We start from the raw sequence: 6,000 nt of genomic DNA on the forward strand, positions 1-6,000 counted from the left end.
TGGCTAAGACACTGAGCTTGTCAGTCAGAAAGGTCGGCAGTTTGGTGGTTCGAATCCCTAGCACTCTGTTACGGAGTGAGCTCTCATTACTTGTCCCAGCTTCTGCCAACCTAGCAGTTCGAAAGCATGTAAAAAAAAAAAAGAAAGTAGAAAAATAGGGACCACTTTGGTGGGAAGGTAACAGAGTTCCATGCGCCTTTGGTGTTTAATCATGCTGGCCACATGACCATGGAGACATCTTCGGCTTTGCACCAGAGATGAACACCGCCCCCTAGAGCCAGAAATGACTAGCATGTATGTGCTAGGGGAACATTTACCTTTACCTATGGGGAAGTTGACCAAATGGACATTGGCAGGACAAAAGAGAAAAAAGGGTTGGCTTCTGTAGGCCTGGTCCCTCTTCTCAAGATCTTCCTTCCTCCCATTCTTCTTCTCGCATTTCCTCCTGGAAAAATATGCTAAGCAATTTTCTTATTTCTTCTTTATAAATGTTCATTTACCAGGTGCTACAAACTATGTATCTTGTGAGAGGGAGGTCTTGATTCTTAATTTATGAGACAGAATTGAAGGTCACAATCCATTATTAGCACAGGAGGCCTTTGAACGTGAGATCCAAGCGTGAAGCTAAAAAAAGTCCAATTCTCTATATTTTTGTGGCTAATAAGCTGTGAAACTGTCAAAAGGGATGCCTTGAACAAAATTGCCATTTAAGGGCTGAGCACATTATTTGTCTGCTCACTTAATCTGCTATATTCTTTGGAGCTCTGCTGCTTAACTAAAACACTCCAGCTGCTATAGAAACGAGACAGATGACATGAATTAAAGACATCCTTCAATCAACCAGTGGAACAGAAGTTGCCTTCAGAAGTTGTGGGAGCTTTATCACTGGAAGCTTTCAAGAAGAGATTGGACTGCCACCTGTCAGAAATGGTGTAGGGTCTCCTGCTCGGGCAGGGGGTTGGACTAGATGACTTACAAGGTCCCTTCCAACTCTGTTAATCTGTTAAAGCTGAGCTGAACTCCTGGTGATGCTATTTGCAAATTTCTGTAGATGGTAGAAGTGGTTTCCCACTGTCTACTCCCTGGAAGTGTTACGAATCCCCAGTTTTCCACGTGGATTAGAATTGTCTATTGATATACTAACAGATCTGCCCATATTTTTGAATGCAACTGGCTGCTATAGGTGGCTCATATCATGCAGATAGGAGCAACATGCAGTTTGAAGAACATACTGTACGTGACCTTCAGCTATCCCTCCTCCTTCTCTTCCTCTCCTTCTCTTTTCCTCCTGTTTACTATTCCTTCTTTTCTTCTCTTCTTTTTTCCTCCTCCTCCCCCCCTCCTCCCAGTCATCCACCTATCCTCCTCCTCCTTACAAAACCCACTCCCTTCTAATACTATTGATGTTACCTAGTTAGGTAATGAAATGTCTGCAAGAACATAAGCAAGCTCAGAGAGACCAAGATCCCTCGTTCTTCCTCCTCCTCCTCCTCCTTCTCTCTCTCCTCTCCTCTCTCCTTTCCTCCTTTTCTCTTTCTTCTTTTTCTTCTACTTTGCCTCCTCCTTCTCTGTCCTATTGTTCCAATGAACATATTATAGCAATTTAGAAAAAGACAAAATGGCTTCCCCTTGGTTTTATATATTTGAAACACAGATAATTTCCCATACTCCAAGCAGCCAGCCTGTTACTAATGGTTTGTTTATTGAAATAAGGAGTGGCAGGCTAGAACTTAAAGGTGTCTGCTTGTATGTTTACCTATGTGTGTTTCACTGTCTGAAAAATTAGCTCACCACCCTGAACTGGGAGCATTAATAAAATTATTGTGATGTAGGCACTAATTTTTCAAGTTGGTCTGAACCCACAGTGTCAAAACCTCTGTATGGAAAGTTGACTAAGAACAGAATCAGAAACAATGAAAACAATTTAGAAAAATATTAACCAGTGATAGGCGTTGCAAATTAGGAGGAAGAAGTCCTGTTTAACTGATCTGGCCATCAGTAGATTGAAATTTGATTTCCAAAGCCATTAGTGCCCTGATGATGTTATCTAGTTGGATAATGAAACATCTGCAAGAAAATCTCCAAACTCAGAGAGGACCAAGGACCCCATAGTCGTCCTCCTCCTTGCCCTCCTCCTCCTCCTCCTCCCCCACTTCATTCTAGCACTGATCATGTTACCTAGCTGGGTTATGAAACATCTGCAAGAAAACTGCCAAGCTCAGAGAGCACCAAGAACCGGTTGAACCCTGAGTTACGAATATTCTCTTCCGTCAGAATCCATTTATTGTTTTCTCCCTGACCCAATACGTCCGTTTTGCTATTTCCTCCGGATTTGACATTTTCACCATCCATTCCTCCAACGGTGGGAATCTCAGTTCTCTTCCAGCTTGATTTACGATCTTTTCCAATCGTGCTACTGAGCACTCTGGGAAGAGAACATTAGATCTATCTTTTGACAGCTTCTTTTTTTTTACTTCATTTTGCAGAGAGAAGCGAGCAGGATCAGAGGTCCAGATATCCAAGATATCCATCCTAGTCAATCCTGTGTCAGCAAAACGGAGCCGAGAAATGAAGACCTACGATTAACAACTGCATTATTTATCTTTCATTCCCCTGCACTCTGAGGAGCATGTTCTGAGAAACAGGCTTTCCTATTTACAGAAGTATGTGGCAATTTCGGATATGTATCCACCCCACCTTAATGGACCACTCTGTTTCCCATCTGCTGAGCCAAAGGTTGCATTAATATTAATCCTTTTGGCAGATAATGGAAGCTGTCTAGATACGTTGCAAACCTCCAGGTATTTCACAGAATTTCTACCGTGCATCACACAGCAAACTTTATTGTATCTCCATTGCTGACGATGCCACGGGTATCATGTTATTTCCCTTTTAAAACCCTCCAGTCTAATTTACAAAGCAGGTTCTACCACACGGTTCAGCAAGCTTTCGTTGCCATTAGATGGAGAAATGTTGACCGGACAGAGTAGGGTTTGCCAATATTAGATCAACCTGCGGTAATGTCGGAGTGTTGCAGTGGCCTAGTGATGGAGCTCTTGTCTCACAATCAGGAGGCTGTGAGTTCAATCCTAGGTAGAGGAAGATGGGCACAATGAGGAATATACCTGCTGAACAAAACTCCGCATTGGTGACAGGAAGGGCATCGGGCCCAGGAAATACTCTGCTAGCTCCATTCAAGTTGCCCAGACTCCACCCCGCAAGGGATTATGGGGTCCTTAAAAGAAGTTGATGAAACTGCACTCATTTTGGATGGATTTGGGTCCGACTAGATTAATTTATGCCAGTGTGATTAGCTCAAGGGTTGCCTGCTGGCAAATTTAGAACGGATGTGAACTGCAAATTGGATAGAGGAGTTGGAGAAACCACAGAGGTCTTGGATGATTCACAGGTGCTATGCTGATCAGCTTTCCCTCGTCCGATTGGGGTTGGATCTGACAGTGACCACGCTTTGAAAGTTCCTGTGGTGGTCATTAACACAGACTTGGGGATGGCCACTTTCTTCTCCCAGATTTAATTCTGTTGTTTAATTCCTGGAAACACTCACCGTGAAGTGAAAGCTTAGATATTTTGAACTCCTATGAAAGGCAAGGGTCATTGGAGAACATGCCAAGGCTTGAACGAAAGTTGAAGGCCATCAAAAGATAGCAACTGTAGATGAAGGGGCACCATCATGGACTTCCAAGCCAAGCACACAAAGGAGCTCATTGATATCCTGGCCAAGTGATGCCCTGGACTCAGAAGACAGCTAATTTATCAAAGACCCCAGGCCATAATATAGGATTGGGAGAAGGAAGTAGGACATCCCATGAGCTCTTCAAGGTAGACCAGACTAGGAAACCAAAGACCTTCCTTCCTTCTTTCTTTCCTTCCTCCTTCTCTTTCCCCCCTATATTTTCCTTCCCTCCCTCCCTCCCTCCTTCTCTCTACCTTCCTTCCTTCCTTCCTTCCTCTCTACCTCCCTCCTTCCCTCCTTTTCTTTTCTTCCCTCTACTTTCCTTCCTTCCCTCCCTCCCTCCTTCTCTCTTCCTTCCTTCCTTCCTTCCTTCCTTCCTTCCTTCCTTCCTTCCTTCCTTCCTTCCTTCCTTCCTTCCTTCCTCTCTACCTCCCTCCTTCCCTCCTTTTCTTTTCTTCCCTCTACTTTCCTTCCTTCCCTCCCTCCCTCCTTCTCCCTTCCTTCCTTCCTTCCTTCTTCCCTCCCTCCCTCCCTCCCTCCCTCCTTCCCTCCTTTTCTTTTCTTCCCTCTACTTTCCTTCCTTCCCTCCCTCCCTCTTCCTACCTTCCTTCCTTCCTCCCTCCCTCTATGGGCCTACACAGCAATTCAATTTTCAATTCCTCTTTTTTTTAAAAAAATGACAAGAAAACGAAGAATTGGCAAAAGTTCATCCAAATGATACCAAAATTATTGTTTTGTAACCGCTGAGCAAGGGAGGAGACAGGATGTGGCAGAGAAAGACTGGCATGTAATAACCCGAATGATGGATTAATAAAAATGCAGCCAGGTTTAACTTGCCTTTTCAGTGGCAATGTTTCTAGCATGTAGTTGCTTGTCTGAAGTTATAGCTATTTATTTCTGGCTAGAAAAAGAAGAAAGAGGGGAAGAGGGGATTTGCATTTAACTCTCTCTTCATCAACTCACCGGGTTTCTTCTGAATAGTTATTGTGGGTTTTTAAAAAAACATTTATTAGATTTATACGTTGCTTTTTCTCCAGGAGGTCATAAATGGTGGTTCCTCATCACATTGTCTCAAAGATGCTTTTTCAAGAGGCAGCTAGCCTTCATTTTTCCTTGAAGATGTTTCACTTGTAGTAGAGAGACAGGTCGATACATACAAAGGCTGAGTTTCTATAAGATATTAGACTACCTTATATTGCATTATGCATCATGCTAAGCCATCATTTGGGGTTTGGTTTGGGCATAATTTATAATGTGAATGCTAGGGTTGCGCTCTTTTACATCAGACTGAAGGTGTCAACTCAGCCTTCGAATGAAGTATTGGAAATGACCTAGCTGAAAAGCAGACTTGTGTTTCAAACACCTTTTTAAAACTTGATGATTCAAACCAACAACCCGATTCTTTTATCTGAAATACATCCTTTTGGGTCTTCCACTGAGATTGGTGGACTTCAGGAAACGAAGAAGGAGAGAGAGGAAGAATATATATATATATGGAACCCACCATGTAGAACTCAATTCAACCAAGAGAAGCTGAAATGTTCTGATTCTTTTCTTTCTATCCAGGGGACATTTTTAGAGAGGAATGTGCGTACTCTGAAAAACAACCCAAATTATGAACATCAATTGGATTTTTGAAAAATACAGGCAGAAGAAGCACAAGAGGTGTTTTATTTTGTTTTGCTTTAAACGCAGGTAAATCTACGCTGGTTGATTCTGCACCATCTATACATTCCAGCACCATCAAGCCCCATCGCTGATCAAAGATCAGTCTTACTATTGGGAGGCCAAATTGGAATCTCTTTGGTTTATTCTGCTTATTCTACTTTTGGAGAAAAAAAATGAGAAAGAGAAAAACGTAATAGAGACTAGGAAATAAAAAGGAAATACCTTCCATTGTGTTCTTTTCAAAAGTAAGGTTTCTCCCCTTGGTTCTTTTTTTTGCTCTTTTCTGGTTGTTGAGAGACAAAATTCATTGATCAAGAAGAGCTGTGCTAGTCTAAAAAAATCTCTATTAATCCACTGTATTTGAATGAGCAGCTTCTCATCTGCTCCTGTCTTACTTTTTTTGGCTGGTAGAGTGAGTGAGAGAGAGAGAGACAGACAGAGACAGACAGACAGACAGAGAGAGAGAGAGAGAGGCAGAGAGTGACAAAGAGAGACAGAGACAGAGAAAGAGAGAGAGAGACACACACAAAGAAAGACAGAGAAAGACAGAGAGAGACAGAGAGAGAGAGACCCAGAGAGAGAAAGAGAGAGACAGAGAGACAGAGATGCACACAGAGAGAGACAGAGACAGAGAGAGA

The 6,000-nt window shown here is 42.7% G+C and overlaps 1 long non-coding RNA gene across 1 annotated transcript in view; it reads left to right on the forward strand.

The window, feature by feature from the left end:
* Positions 1-5,555, forward strand: part of LOC148124675 (uncharacterized) — a 36,159-nt gene extending 30,604 nt beyond the window's left edge. The window contains exon 4 of the long non-coding RNA XR_015745176.1: positions 2,487-5,555. This is a non-coding gene — a long non-coding RNA (uncharacterized LOC148124675). The remainder of the gene's footprint in view (positions 1-2,486) is intronic.
* Positions 5,556-6,000: the final 445 nt, after the last annotated feature.

Source organism: Pseudonaja textilis, chromosome 14, assembly GCF_049901715.1.
Source record: "Pseudonaja textilis isolate UNSWEBS1 chromosome 14, rPseTex1.2, whole genome shotgun sequence".
Lineage (NCBI taxonomy): Eukaryota > Metazoa > Chordata > Lepidosauria > Squamata > Elapidae > Pseudonaja > Pseudonaja textilis.